We start from the raw sequence: 15496 nt of genomic DNA, 5'->3' as shown, positions 1-15496 counted from the left end.
GCTTTTCACTGTTTCCCGGAACTATGTCTGTGTGTGTGTGTGCATGTGTGCACGCGTACGTGTTTTATGTGTGTGTGTTTCCGGAAGAGAGGAGTTTCCTATAGGTGTTTTAATTATCCAGAGTACTCAACTATCGGAGGCAGTACCAGGTAATCTGTAATGCTGGATATCTGAAGGCACAATGGGTCCTCACGACAGACCCAGCAAGGGATACGCCCTACCCCAGAATTCTACCCTTGTTCCTTCTAAGTGCTAAATTCATGATTTTCCTGAGAGTTGCAAGTTCAGTTTGCAATAAGATAGAAAATAAGACTCAATGATATCATGACCTTAACAAAGGAAAGCTTCCCTCGCTGGTCTGTGATAGGAATGTTGGCTCATCAAAGGTGATTGTACATGGAAGATGTATTTGTCCATCCTTGTCTGGCTCAGCTCACTTCAGACCAGGCCCTGCTTCCCACAATCAGAGCCAATGGTGCATTTTCCTTGCTTCTGATGAAAAGTAACAAGGACTTTTGGTTTTAGGGATCAGATTGGAGAGTGCTTCTCTTTGAAGCTTTCATAAAGCCGGCAAGAATTTCACACCATTGTGAGTGCGGCAGGTGAAGAATTTAACAGCTGGTGGGAGTGCAAATTAGAGCCAATTATAATTTGATTGACCTGCCTTGACAATAAAACTGTCTTCCCTAATTTAAAATGCCTAGCAGGATCCTCTCTGCCCCGGTAAGCTGGTGATTTCAAATGAAGAGCAGTACAAACTAGGAAATTCTTTAACAATGCTGTGACAGTAATAAAGATTTATTTATGTAGCACTTTTTTCTCTTGGACTAAAATGACTATGTTCAAACTGAGGAATAGCATGCTATGTACAGGAATGAAAAAGGACCAGACTTGGCAGAAATGATTCTTGAGGATGGTGGCAGTAGAAATAGAAAATGCATGTAAATTTTGGAAAATGATGAAGAAAAGGGGAACTGTCTCAGTTGCAAAGTATAAGGCCAGTTGTCATAATATTTGTAAAGAAACCCAATGTAGAATTTAAAAGCACAGTGTTTGGAACTGTTTAACAATGACAAATGAGAACACCCTTTTTCTTCCTGTGTTTGATTCTAAAAGTTAATTTATTCCATCACCTTATTTAAATAGGTCAAGGAAGGGTTCAGACTCGAGTTCAGACTCAACCTGCTCATTCTCTATTTCTTATTCACACTAGCTTGGGTTTGTTTAACTATTTAAAATTTATAAGGAAAGAAATTGGTTGCTCTGCATCTTCCACTTTGCTTTGAGTCAAATCTCTGGGTCATTTTCATTGACCTCTAACTCCGATGCAGGTGATCTGAAAGCCTCATGCTTCTGGCTCTTGGATGGCAGAACTTCAAGGAGCCAACTCCTGTCACCGACCAAGCAGAGATTGAACAGATCTACTCTGCAATCCCAACTCCGCCACTTAGGCCCTACTTGATCTGGGGCACATTACTCTCTGGGTCTCAGATTTTTCATCTGCAAGACGGAAACAATAAAACCTACCTTATGGGGTGTTGTGGTGATTACTGAGATATGACAAAGATTTGCTCCTTGACCAAACTCTAGCCAGGCTCCTCGGAGCCCTCTTCCCGACCAGGCCTTAACCTTGGCCTAGAAAGACTTGAACAAACATGAACATAGTTTCTAATAGCTTAAGGCTGATCCCTAGGTGACCCTAGCCCCCCTTACAGGGCCTGCCTGAGAAGACCTGAGGATGCCCAAAGAATTTACTGTTGTTCCAGCCAACACCTGAAGACGGGGCCCCTGTCTCCCAGCCTCTGTGGGAGAGTAGGAGCCTAACTTCGATAAGCACCAGTTAGCAAACCAGATGGGTTTGGACCAAACCCTGCTTCCTGCTTTTTCTAACATTCACTTCCTTGACTCTGCTGAGCCCCTTTGCTCCCCTCTCCCTCTTCCTCTATCCTCCCTTTAAGACACTCAGTCACCTCTGTCAAAATCAGTTCAGCTGAGTTGAATTCAGTTCATGCCGAACTCTTTTCCGTATTGCAATAGCATGTTAGTTATTAAAATCTGTCTTTACTACATTAACTAGTGTCTGGCTTTGTCTATCTTTGACACATATCATATACAAAATAACTCGGAATAATGTCTGGCCCAAGTAGCTCTGAGGAAGTGGTGAGATCCTCTGTCAACCTCTGTCAGGACCTGCTTCTCTTTCTATCACTGAGGCTGCCCAGCCTTCTTGCTTGCTTCTCTCTTCTTGCTCCCAGTGAACCTCTTCAATGAGTATGGGAGGGAAGATGGGGAGTGAGAAGTGCTTTTCTTGCCTCCTTGATATTGTGCTTAGAGTGAATTTCACTAAGTAACAGTGTTCCACCTGTTGATGAGGTTCTATAATACTAATATAACTTGGATCCATTGTATGTTAAACACACTTTTGCATTTGGCTTAGAAATTTCACCTGTTTTATTGTATAGTTTATATAAAAGTAAGCAATAAAGGTTAGGAAAATAGCTGTAACAAAGGCCCTGAACTTGACATCATAGCAAAAGGTATGGAGACTTTCAGGTTTTGGATGCATTGTATCAGTATGGATACAATCTGAGTTTCATTACCTTCAATTTTACGACAAGTAAAGTTGCCAAAGGGAACAGAAGCCTGAGTTCAAATCAATCAGCCTAATCTACAGACTTGTGGTTTATAGCAATCTGTATACTGCACGTAACTGAGCTTCATCTTAATGGTTACGAACCATCCGGAAGCTTCTATTTAAAAAGGTCAAATAAAGTGCATGGGCTTTGTGACAGTGTTATCTCTCCCCTTTTAAAATTAATTCTGGATATGGATTAGGGTTTCTGGAAGTCCAGTCTTTAAACAATGAGAGCTTTCCTCTATTATTAATGTGGCTTCCAGTGTTGCTTCGTAATAAAAAAAAATTACTACTAATAAAGATCTATGTAGTGACGGTTGTATGTATCCTTGTACTCATCCACGAAACTGAAATTTCTTGTGGGTAACACATCTGGTTTAAAAAAATTACTTATAGGAATATTAAATGGCAAGCCAGGATCCCAGTAACCAGTTCCTGGAGTGCAGCCAACCCCCAAGCAATGAAATAATGATTTCTGCAAGCAGGCTTGACTGGACTGGACCTGTGCAGATGATGGAGAGGAGCAGGATGTTCCAGCAGCTGCTGTCTGGTGAACTGAGACAAGGTGGGCAGACAGATGCCATAATGACCCACTAAAGAATAACCGCATGCAGTACAACATAGCTGTGAAACGTGGGGAAACAATGGCAGCAGATGGGCAAAAACCTGGCTCGCAGCAAGCAGGGAGAGGCAGCTCATTTATAGCAAAAAGCCCTGCATGGCTCAGGGAGGGACAGGAGTCCAGACCCATCCCAAGCCTGTAAATAGCAACAGGCCCTATAAGCAGCATTCATCCTTTTCAAATATTTATGGACTACTTGCTATGCATACCACACTTGCCTACATACTATGTGAATGCAGGGATGAAGATAGGCTTACTGACTTCAAGTTCAGAGTCTAGTGGACAAGCAGTGGGTTTCTGTCTACATGTTACAGAATTTGGGAATTATATTGTCACTGACATCACTGGCATTTAACATTCTTCAAATCTGGTTGTTCTTTTCCTAGATCTTGGATGACATAACTTCAAAACCAAAGGAGATGGAGTTATAGAGGAATAGAAGGCTGCAAGCAAGATGTGATGAGCCACATCTCCAGCAACTTTGCTTCAAGATTGGCCAATAGCTAAGCCTGTTGAATGACAGTATTGTTCTTCAGTTTTAGTCACATGCACAGAGTTACCTCCCTATGAATACTCTGCAGGAAAGATGACCAGCCCTTATCTGAATTTTAGCTTTATCCAAAAAGATACCTGTGCGAGAAGGGGTGGGCATTGTAGTTTCCAAATGCAAGGGGTAATTCCATTCTGTGTGTGTGTATATGTGTGCACGCACACACACACATGCATGCTGGATTACATCTTGTATTCTTTGGTTCCTGAGTAAACATTATTTACCATCATCATGGTCATCATCATCACTGAGTTGGCAACTAAAAACTAAACTAAAAAAGTCCTTTCCTGGCAGTTGAGTACTTTTAATAACTGGACACAAGCTATTGTTTATAATGAGTATTAAAGAGAAAAGAAGATTGAAGTACGATGTGAGTTCTGCTTAAATATGGAGACATCTTGGATTCCAGCTAGAGTAGTTTGTAAGGGGTTATGCTGTGGAATTGTTGCTCCTCTCTGTTTTTTCCACACTAGAATAGACTGACATGACTTGAAATAGTTTGGCTGTAACCTGTAGAGAGTGGAACATAGATAATCACCTATAAATCGATTATTGGAATAGCTGCACCTTGGCACGTTCTAGTTTGGCAGATTTAGTCTTCCTTTGGAAAATGAGTTCAAAGAGAGAAGCATGCCTCATTCAATTTCATCTATCACGTTTTCTTGTTCCTGAGATGGCATGAAGACATGGGATTATGGAGGCAAAATCTCTTGGAAGGGTCTCCTCTCTGAGGGACATGAGTAGTTCAATATGTTTTAAGCAGAGATTTCTGAAATAGAAAGATTCGATTGGAACCAGATATTGGCCAAACTTTGGAAAGTCTTAAATGCCTTAGCTGAACCTTAGCTGGTTTCATTTCCTTTATTATAATACAAGAATGGGAAATGGGAACCTTTAGGATGAAAGGCCTATATTTAAGTGTTATAACTTTAAAAATTAATGGTTACTTGTAGATTCTGCAAAGAGATTTAAAGATGAGAACACCATACATTGGTTTATGAGAATGAGTATTATTGATGACAATAACTTGCGAACTCACAATTGGGAAAGGAGATTTACAAAAGAAGTTTTTCCTATGTAAAAACAGAAGATTGATGTTCCTGGTCGTGGAATATAAATTCAGAAATTAGCCCATTATTTCACAACTTTTATAGAGATGTGACATATACTTCTTGGGAGCTTTTGTGATTTCTTTCCATCTTTAGAAAAAGGTGTAGAATAACACTTATTTTAAAAATTATTTTTTGTCCTAGTTTCATAACGCAAAACCATGGTAGGTGTCCAAAAGTGGCATAACTCGCCTAAAAAACAGCAATTATATTTGATCACTCATTTCTTTCATTCTTTTACCTTTCTTTCACCAATCACTTATAGAGCACCTTCTTGTTGTAGGGCATCATGCCAAGCACCCAAAAGAAGGAAACACACGATCTTTGGGGAGTCACAGTCTCTAGGAGAGAACAGAAAGTAAACAGCTGAACTATGATATGTAAGATTAAGGAGCAAACACTCTTGGAAAGACCCATTACGTGAGTCTGGAGCAGGGTTTCTCAATCTTGGCACTATTGACACTTTGGGCCAGATAACTCTTGTTGTGTGTGTGTGTGTGTGTGTGGGTGTGTGTTGGGGGCTGCCTTGTGCACTGCGGGGTGTTTAGTAACATCCTTGGCCTCCACTTACTAGTTGCCAGTAGCACCCTCCCCAAGTCAGGAACATCAAAAATGTCTCCAGACATTGCCAAGCATCCCCTGGGGGCAAAATGGCCCACCATTGAGAACCACTGCTCCAGAGAATCATGCAGATTTTTAGAGATTAGAAAGATTTCTATAGATTTATTTAAAAATTATTAGTATTCAGGGGTCTGCCCAGTGGCATAGTGGTTAAGTTCATGTGCTCCACTTTGGCAGCCCAGGGTTCATGGGTTTGGATCCTGGGTGCAGACCTACACACTGCTTATCTAGTCATGTTGTGGCATCATCCCACATACAAAAAGTAGAAGATGGGCACAGACATTAGCTCAGTGATAATCTTCCTTACACACACACACACACAAATTATCAGTATTTATTATTTCACCCATTTTTTTCCATTCAGCCAACATATATTTATTTATTTATTTATTTTTTTAAAGATTTTATTTTTTCCTTTTTCTCCCCAAAGCCCCCCGGTACATAGTTGTGTATTCTTCGTTGTGGGTTCCTCTACTTGTGGCATGTGGGACGCTGCCTCAGCGTGGTCTGACGAGCAGTGCCATGTCCGCGCCCAGGATTCGAACCGACAAAACACTGGGCCGCCTGCAGCAGAGCGCACGAACTTAACCACTCGGCCACGGGGCCAGCCCCCAACATATATTTATTTTAACAGTACTGGAAACTAGCATGGAGAGGATATAGTGAAGACTTTCTTTTTTTTATAGGAGATAAAAGACATCAGGGACTCTGTGTGAAACTCACTTACCTAAATAGTTTATATATTCTTATGATTAAGAAATAGGGTAATCTAGAAAGAATATGGCATAGATTACAAACTCTATGAAGCAAGCATCAAATCTGTAGTTCAAAAACCTTTATTAAGGAATGATTTATATACCCTGAAGTTCACCCATTTTAAGCATATAGTTATATAAGTTCACTAAATTTGTACAGTTCTGTAGCCATCACCCAAGTCCGGTTTTAAAATATTTCCATCACCCCAAAAGTTCCCTTGTGGACGTTTGCAGTCAATATCTGCTTCTGCCTCCGCAGTCCCCTCAACCATTGATCTACTTTCTGTTACTATCGTTTTGCCTTTTCTAGATATTTAATATAAATCATACAATATGGAATCATATAAGAGATAGTCTTTTCTGTCTGACTTCTTTCAATTAGCACAATGTTTTTCAGGTTTATTCACCTTGTGTGTTACCAGTAGTTTGTTCCTTTTAATTGCTGAATAGTATAGATAACCGTTTTTATTAATCTATTTACCAGTTGATAGCAGTTTGGATGGCTTCTAGTTCCTAGGTATTATGATTAACACTAGAATGAATCATCTCTGTATGGATATGTTCTCCTTTTCTTGGGTAGATACCTTGGGGTGAGGTTGCTGAGTCATTTGGTAAATGTATGTTAACTTTTAATAAGCTGTTAAACTGTTTTTCAAAGAGATCATTGCATTTTATATTCTCACCAATAATGCATGCAGTTTACAGTTTCTCCCTTTCCTTATCAACACTTACCAGTGTCAATCTGTCTGATTTTAGCCATTTCAGTGATTTTGCAGAGCTATCTCAAGTGTTTTATTTTTTTCTTAATGAGAAATGCTTTTGAGCATTTTTTCATGTGCTTCTTTGCCGTTTGTTTATATCTTTGGAGAGGTATCTTTTCAAATATTTTGCGATTTAATTTTTTTATTTTATGATTAAGTTGGGAAGGTAATTTATATATTCTAAATAGAAACTGTTTATGAGATACATGCTTTGCAAATATTCTCTCCCAGTCCGTGGTCTCTACTCATTTTCTAATGGTGTCTTTTGAAGAGAAAAATTTTTATTTTGATGAAATCCAATGATGGACTTTTCCTTTTCTAAATGGTGCATTTGGTGTCTGTCATAAAAAAGATTTGCTTAACCTAAGTCACACAAAGATTTTCTCCTAGCAATTTTATAGTTTTAGCTCACTCATATTTAGAGCTAACACCTATTTTGAGTTAACTTTGTGTTTGATGAGAGGTAAGGTCAAGGCTCAGTTTCAAAATATATGAATAACCGTTTGTTCACTATAATCTTTAGAAAAGACTATTCTTTCTCCATTGAGTTCTCTTGGAACTTATCTTGAAAATCTATTGACGTTGACTGTAGATGTTCTGGTCTATTTCTCTATTCTCTTGCATTTATGTATATGTCTATTCTTATTCCTATATCATGTTGTCTTGATTATTGTAGCTTTATAGTAAGTTTTGAAATCAGTACACACACTAACAAGTTTGCTCTTCCTTTGTTTTTCAAAATTGTTTTGGCTATTTTATGTCCTGTGTTATTTCTACATAAATTTTCTATCAACTTGTCAATTTCTACAAAAAATACTTGCTGGGATTTAGGTAGGAATTGTGTTGAACCTTAGGATCAATTTGGGGAGAACTGCCATCCTAATAATTTGAGTCTTTCAATACATGAATGTGGTATATCCTCCATTTATTTGTCTTCTTTAATTAACGTCATGCATTTCTTTTTGTTAAATTTATTCCTAAGTATTTTATTATATTGATGCTTTTGTGAATGGAGTTTTCTTAACTCAGTTTTTTAATTGGTTGGCACTAGTATGTAAAAACGTCTGCATTCATTTTTGTATACTGATCTTATAACTGTGACATTGCTAAACTTGCTTATTAATTCTAGTAGCTTTTTTGAAGATTCCTTAGGATTTTCTACATACGAGATCATGTCTGTATATAAAGATGGTTTTATTTCTTCCTTCGCAATTTGTATACCTTTTATTTATTTTTCTTGCCTTATTCCACAGTGTTGAGTAGAAGTGGCATGAGTAGATATCTTTGTCTTGTTCCTGGTCTTAGCAGGATAGCATTCAGTCTTTTACTAAGTGTGATCTTAATTGTAAGTTTTTTGTAGATGCTCTTTATTAAGTTGAGAAAGTTCCCTTTTATTCCTAATTATGTGAGGATTTTTATCATTAATATGTGCTGTTTCTTATCAAATGATTTTTCTGTATCTGTTGAGATGATTTTCCATTTATTCTTGACTCTATTTTAGTAATTTCTGTCTTTCTAGGAATCTTTATCACAATCTCAAGTTAATATTGATTTAATTTGAATAAAATATAACAACTTTACACTAGTAGAGCTACATATCCTTATCTCTCCTTAGTGCTTATGTCATATATGTTATATTAATTTATGTTATGAACCTATATTGTAATATAGCTTTAATTCTATTACATATAGGTTATATATATATGTTATACCTATATTATAGTATAGCTTTAATTATGATATAATATAGCTATAATTACATTATTATAATTATTGCTTTAAACAACCTTTTGTTTAATAAGGAAATAGCATGAAGAAAAATGTGTACAATCTTCAGTATTCTATATTTAGCCATATATTTACTATTTCTAATGCTCTTCATTCCTTCCCATGGATCCCAGTTACCATCATCTGGCGTCATTTCCTTTCAGCTTGAAGGACTTAAACCTTAGTATTTATTGTAGCACAGGTCTGCTATCAAAGAATTTTCACAGCTTTTGTTTTTCTGGAAGTGTTTTTATTTCACCTTATTTTTGAAGAATAGTTTTACTGAAAACAGAATTCCTTGTCGACACATTTTTCTTCCAGCCCTTAGAATTAGTTATTACACTGCCTTCTGCCTTCTATTGTTTCTGACAAGCAGTCAGCTGTTAATTGCATCATTATTGCTTTGTACCCGGTGAATCCTTTTCTCTTGCCACTTTCAAGTTTTTCTCTTTAGTTTTGGCTTTCAGCAGTTTGACAATGATGTATCTATATGTAGTTCTCTTTGTGCTTATTTTATTTGATGACTTTGAACTTCTTGGATCTGTAAGTTCATATTTTTCCATCAAGTTTTGGGAAATTTCAATTTCTTCAAATATTTTTCTGTCCCTTTCCCTCTCTCTCCTCTCTTATTGGAGCGCCCATTATACACATGTTGGAATGCTTGACATTACCTGGCAAGTCTCTGAAGATTTGTTAATTTCTCTTCCATATTTTTCCCTCTCTGTTCTTCAGGTTCAATAATTTCTATTGATCTATATTTAAGTTTCCTCTTCTTTCTTTTGCCATCTCAAGTCTGCTGTTGATCCTATCTAGTCAACTTTTCATTTCAGTTATACTCTTCTAGAATTTTTATTTGGTTATTTTATATTATTTTTCTTTCTCCATAGAAATTCTTTATTAATTAATTGTTAGCATATTTTTCTTTAGCTCTTTGAACACAGTTTTCTTTAACTCTCTGAACCTATTTATAATAGGTATTTGAAACCTTGTCTTCTAAATCCAACATGTAGGTTCACTCAGAGTCAGTTTTTAATGACTATTTTTTCCCCTTTGAATATAGGTCATACTTACTTGTTTCTCTACATGTTTAGCAATTTTTAGTTGAATATTGGACATTTTATTTAATATATTTTAGTTACTCTAGATTCAGTTTTGTTTTATGGAGTGTTGTTACATAGATTAATTAATAAATTTCCTGCACTTACACTGCAGAGTTTGTCTTTCTTATAGTGTGCATCTGCTGGTTCTCTGCCTATTTGTTTATCTTATTTTTATTCTTTAGCCTGGCTCACTGGGAGGGTCATTCCTCCATCTTTATAGTTTAGTGGTCAACCAATGATTGGGGCTGAAGTTGTGTTCAAACACTTTGAACTCATTAGACTTCCATCCTGTGCTAACTGAGTTGTGTGTGACTGAGGAGCATATTCAAAGGTGTAGCCAGTTCTCAAGTGTCCCTTGGTCTTCCCAATTCCCAAGGATCCTTGGGATCTCCCCAACACATATGTAGTTTTGCAGTCAGCCAGGTGTGTGAGAAGGAGAATTTATCTTAATCCTTTTGTGATGCTCTAAATTCCAGTGTCTCCTCATTATATTTATGGCTGGTTGGATGCTCACCTTAAACTGGGAAACACAGTATTGGTTTAGAAAAGCCGCTGGTTTTTATAGTCTATCACAAACTAAATCTGCCATTTTTAGCTGTACAGCATAAAGGTTTGCCCATGTCCTTCCTCCACCTCTGCCCCAAGGCAAGTCAGCTTTCTTTGACAGCAGAGTTGCTTTTTTATTGCAGCTGGTCTACATTGGCATGGCTATAATTCTTGCCAACTGAGCTGGGGGATGGGAATATAAGAGCAGCCCAAGGCAAGAGGCGACAGACTCCCACCATTCTTACCCAAATCTCTCTCAGATTTTGCATTTCAGAATAAATGTTTCTTAATTTATTTTCTGCTTTTGGTAGGTTTCTACATACTGAAACAATTTTGTCCAGTTTTGCGCTTGTTTTTTGTCAAAAGGAATCACCTGAGCTTCTCAGGTAGCCATTACTAGATCACATCTGTTTTTATAACAGATTTGTTAGAAAGTAGTATTCGATAAATACATGTTGAGCATGGTTTATTGAAGGGCAGACTCTGTGCTGAAGAGCCTTCAGAGAAGGATAAACTATGTATCTCAGGATGCCAGGTTATTCTGGGAACTCCACAGATGTTTGTTGAATGAAAAAATGAACTAAAGAACCAGCCAACTTTTTCTTTGCTTTTATAAGAGAGAGAAATTAGGGAGTACTAACCTAAAAATTCCTTTGAAGCTTTGTTTTGATAACAAGTGTATTGACGTACTTGAGCCATTGTATTAGGTTCTGCTAAGATAATAAAAACCCTGTTCCCTTCTCCATCTTAAGAAGTCTTTTACAGAGGTTCAAAAACCCTTGTTTTTCATCTAAATAAATAAATAAAAAACAAGCAGAGAGACTACAGTCTAGATAACCTTTCCCTGTAATGGCTCCCACCCCCTTCTAGTTCAGACCTCTGCAGAAGCTTGTTGGAAGGTTTGATGATGTTCAGAGGATAGTCAATAGGATGGTGCTGTGTTTATTATCAAATGTTTCTATTTAGGGATTAAAAAATTCTAGCTCTAGGGGCTGGTCCGGTGGTGTAGTGGTTGCATTTGTGCGCTCCACTTTGGTGGCCTGGGGTGTGCAGGTTCGGAGCCCACGTGCAGAACTACACACCACTCATCAAGTCATGCTGTGGCAGCTTCCCACATACAAAATAGCGGAAGATCAGCACAGATGTTAGTTCAGCGACAATTTTCCTCGGCAGCAGATGTTTGCTCAGGGCCAATCTTCCTCACCAAGAAAAAGAAAATTCCAGCTCTGAAGAAAGCCATCTTGATCCAGGTATTGCTAAACAATTTGGGGCTTATTATTCTCTTTAGAAGGTTCATTTAATCTGAAACTATACATCAGAGGCCTCAGACTGACAGCCTGAATCAGCCCACAAGCATGTTTTATTTGGCCTAAACAGCACTTGAACAGAATCTCACGTCACAATTTAAAAATCAGAGATTTTTTATGTAGCAACACAGATTTCCTAATCTGAAGAACTCACAACACAGCCTTGTTCCCTTGAGGCAACGGTCAGTTGCAGACCCTTCAGAAGGCGCAAGAGCTGTGCTCTCCCATTCGCTTCAGTCCTGGTGTGGCCCAGCCTGCTTCCCTTTTCTTATGATCGCTTCCATTCCACCCTGACCCTGTAGACATTTGATTTCTTGATTTTTGGGGGACTGTGGCCTCAAAAGCCAGACTGCTCCCAGGGGGACTACTGGTCATCAGGGCAGGATTGAGCTGCATGTTATTTGTCATAAAAGAACCTGGGTCAGGTGGAACATGTTTGAGCTCAGAATAGAGAAGAATTTGTAGCCAGAGTGTACACCAGTGACATACATTAAAATAGAATTGAAATGATGTAAATGTCCTTCATTTGTTCATTCATTCCTTAATCCATTTGTTCACAGAATATTTATGGACTGACTGGATCTGGGTCACCATGGTCTCCCTCCAAGACTTGATGCATAATAAGGATAACAAAATAAATGTTCCACAGGTAATAAAATAAGTGTTCCCTATATATTCTGTAAATAAATGAACAAGTGAGTGAATTGCATTTATTTTATTTCATTTCGGTGGAAAATGAGATAACTTACTTCCTCAATCTTTCTTCTCCCAGCAACCCTCAAATTTTGATTTTAATTGATTTAAAATTGGTATCTAGTGTTATTAGTGAAGACTTTCACACTTTGCTAAAGAAGAAAAAAGAGAACTCCTCCCCGACAAAATATTAGACATTTTACCTCTAATTAGAACTGAACAGCCCACTTCTCATGAGGCCAAAAAAACCCAAATTGGTGGAATTGGGTGGCTTATGCATTGTAGAGAAGACTGTTCAGTCTTCCAGTTTCTACACGAAACTAAGGAGAGTACTACTAGAATCAAGAGTGGACTCTCCCCTCCAGAGGCATTTTAATCCTTCAGTAACTGAGACGAGAGAGCGTACAAAATACAAAGCAATCTAAAATTAACTAACAAGTTCCAGGTTTACAAGCCAAATTCCTAAGATCTGTAGATACCAAGGAAAATACAGACTTTGAATTTAAGATCAGATTCCTTCCTCCATTCATAGCTTAAACATATTGTGGTCAGAAGCTGGTATTATGAGACCATGCTCTGATAATTCTGCTCTGGGAGGCAAGGCTCTCATGAGAGAGAGAGGGGGGGGATTGGGAGCGCTTCAGAGAAAAGATCCAAGAGAAAAGTCTGGGCCTGTGCCCCCAGCTCCCGGGCCCAGGGAGAGTCCGTGGCAGATGTTTGGAATGAGGCTTCTTGCTGGTCCCCCAGTGGCATCCTTATAAAGTCAGCTCTGGTGAATAATATTGTTGATACTTGATGTTTTGCCAAAAGTTAGAATATTGCTTTTCTCTTAGTCTGTACATGTTGCTTAGAAGCCACTGGGTTTCTATCTAGACTTACAGACATCCCAGTAACAATTTTCAAACATCATGTAACACGTGTTATTAATCCAGATATTTGGACTTAAGGAGACAGTGGAGTGTCAGGGAAAAAGGAATTAGGGGTCCCACAGCCTCATTGTAGCTTTAACTCCGTGTGACTTGAGCAAAGGGGCTTAAATTGCTGAGGCACTGTCGTCTCTTCATGGCAGACTCCCTACCCCCCACGCAAGCTAGCCTTGCTGCTATCTCCATAAATCCCAGAGGAAAACGATACTCAGCCTACTCCAGAGTTGCAAGGCTCACAGTCTCCTGGCCAGGGTTTTAGACTCTAATCCATATAAGACATCCTGGTCTTTTAACAGAACTAGAAATGTCCTCAAGTGGAGAATGCTGTCATAGAATTAAAAAAAGAAAAAGAAAAAGAAAAAGAAAAAAAGGCAAGCCTTTTGTAGTTTGCAGTGAGAAAATGGCTTATAAAATGAATCAAAATGCTTGAGTCCAAAATGGACGAGAATGCCGATTGCTGACTGAATATCTGAATACGGTGCTACTTTCTAATTGTTTCACTTGCAACAGAGAGAAATAAAATTGTGAGTGTGAAGTGTATAAAGAATTCTACTGCTCTTCCGGGGCTCAGAGACCCACAGATTGGAGAAAGTAACTGAGTGCCTTTCTGACCATTGAATTCCTCACTCTTATTGCAAGTTAGAAACCTCTAAGGAGGGCGTTAATGAAAGCAGCTTTCGCACTTCCAAAAAGAGAATTGAAACAGCTGGGGAGACAGCGCCACCTACTGTCCACATGAAAAACTCCCTGGCCGTCATTTTCGCGGTAATTGGCCCCAGTAACTTGTATGAAGTAGGGCAAAGAAAATAAATCCATCAAAGCTGACGAGTAACAGAAATGCCAGCTGAAAGCATTTTTGAGTCTTGATGCCTTCAAAAGCAGGAAACTTAATCCTTGCCTTATGTTTCTTTCTTCGTGCCCAAAAGGCAGCGAAGCTCGTCACTAAACCAAGGGAGGTGAAGCAGGTCACTAAGTTTATAATGTAGTTGGTAACTGGTTTTCATTTTTTCTCTGCATCCTGGCAGCAGGAGATAGGCAGCTTGTTATAACTTAGAGGGGGCTCCTGGAAAGCCTGCTTGCTGGGTGTATTTCTGTAGGCGTGGGCTCGCTGGGAATATTATTACCTCATGGAGTCACGGATTTAATAGCATTTCTTCCACTTCATTCAGCACAGCACTAAGTTACAGTGACTCCGGCTTCAGCACATTACAGACACACATTGTTCCCGATAGCATCACATCATCACGGTCCCATGTGGGTCCCAGCCACGCCGCCTGCTTTTGCACACATGCCACACACGCACCCTTCTCACATTTCCAGGCTTTCTGGCCAGGGTGTTCTCCACCTCCTCGCAGAGCTAACTGGTTTGCACCTTTCCCCCCTGACTTTCCCTTCTTCCTTCCCTCCCTTCACTCTACCCCCTCTGCTCTATCATAATAACTATCATTTTGGATCACCTACCATGTGCCAGGCACTGTGCCAGGCGCTTCGCACGTAATTTGTCATTTGCGGTCTTACTATGTGGTCTTGTGGGTTAGGAGACGGGGCTCCGAGTGAAGCGCAATCAGAGGACTGGAGTGAGCGGCTCCCCCCCATGCTGCTTCCAGTCTCCTGATGTTTCTCCTGTGTGGAGGGAGCTTCCTTAGCAAGAACACTCCTGACCGCCCTCTCTGGCTCCTCCCAGAAGAGGAGAGGAGTGATTTAATCTGATGGTGGGTTTGGAGGGAGAATGGGGCTTGTGTAGCTCAGTCCCTACTCTCTTTTTACCCCTGGGAGCGAGGCTGCCTGCCGGGGGTGCGAATTCTGGTCTGTTTCCCATTCTGTACATTTCACAGGGCCAACTCTGTCCTTGTGCTGCCCGCGACTGGTGGGGCAAGTCTGTTCAGTCTTGGGATTCCACTGTAGGAAAGCCCACCAGCCCACAACCACCACTCGACTCTGTCGGTACTGTAGGCGACACTTTCATCTCTCACCTCTCTGGCTCAGAACTTTGATGTATTCTTTAACCGGGTACCTCGAACTCCTAACTCTTAGGAAAGTATTTCATTGCTAAATATAGAGCAGAGGGCTGGGGCTATTTGAACTCCAACTTCAGATTACTCAA

The 15496-nt window shown here is 39.3% G+C and overlaps 1 long non-coding RNA gene across 1 annotated transcript in view; it reads left to right on the top strand.

Annotated features, from left to right (window-relative positions):
• The window catches only part of LOC123287402 (uncharacterized), a 44454-nt gene extending 40280 nt beyond the window's left edge, over positions 1-4174 (top strand). The window contains exons 2-3 of the long non-coding RNA XR_011504492.1: positions 3032-3200; positions 3644-4174. This is a non-coding gene — a long non-coding RNA (uncharacterized lncRNA). The remainder of the gene's footprint in view (positions 1-3031; positions 3201-3643) is intronic.
• The last annotated feature ends 11322 nt before the right edge of the window (positions 4175-15496 follow it).

This window comes from Equus asinus, chromosome 7, assembly GCF_041296235.1.
Source record: "Equus asinus isolate D_3611 breed Donkey chromosome 7, EquAss-T2T_v2, whole genome shotgun sequence".
In the NCBI taxonomy this organism is placed as follows: Eukaryota; Metazoa; Chordata; class Mammalia; order Perissodactyla; family Equidae; genus Equus; species Equus asinus.
Note: the sequence above shows the minus strand (reverse complement) of the source record. Positions and strands in the feature narration are given on the sequence as shown.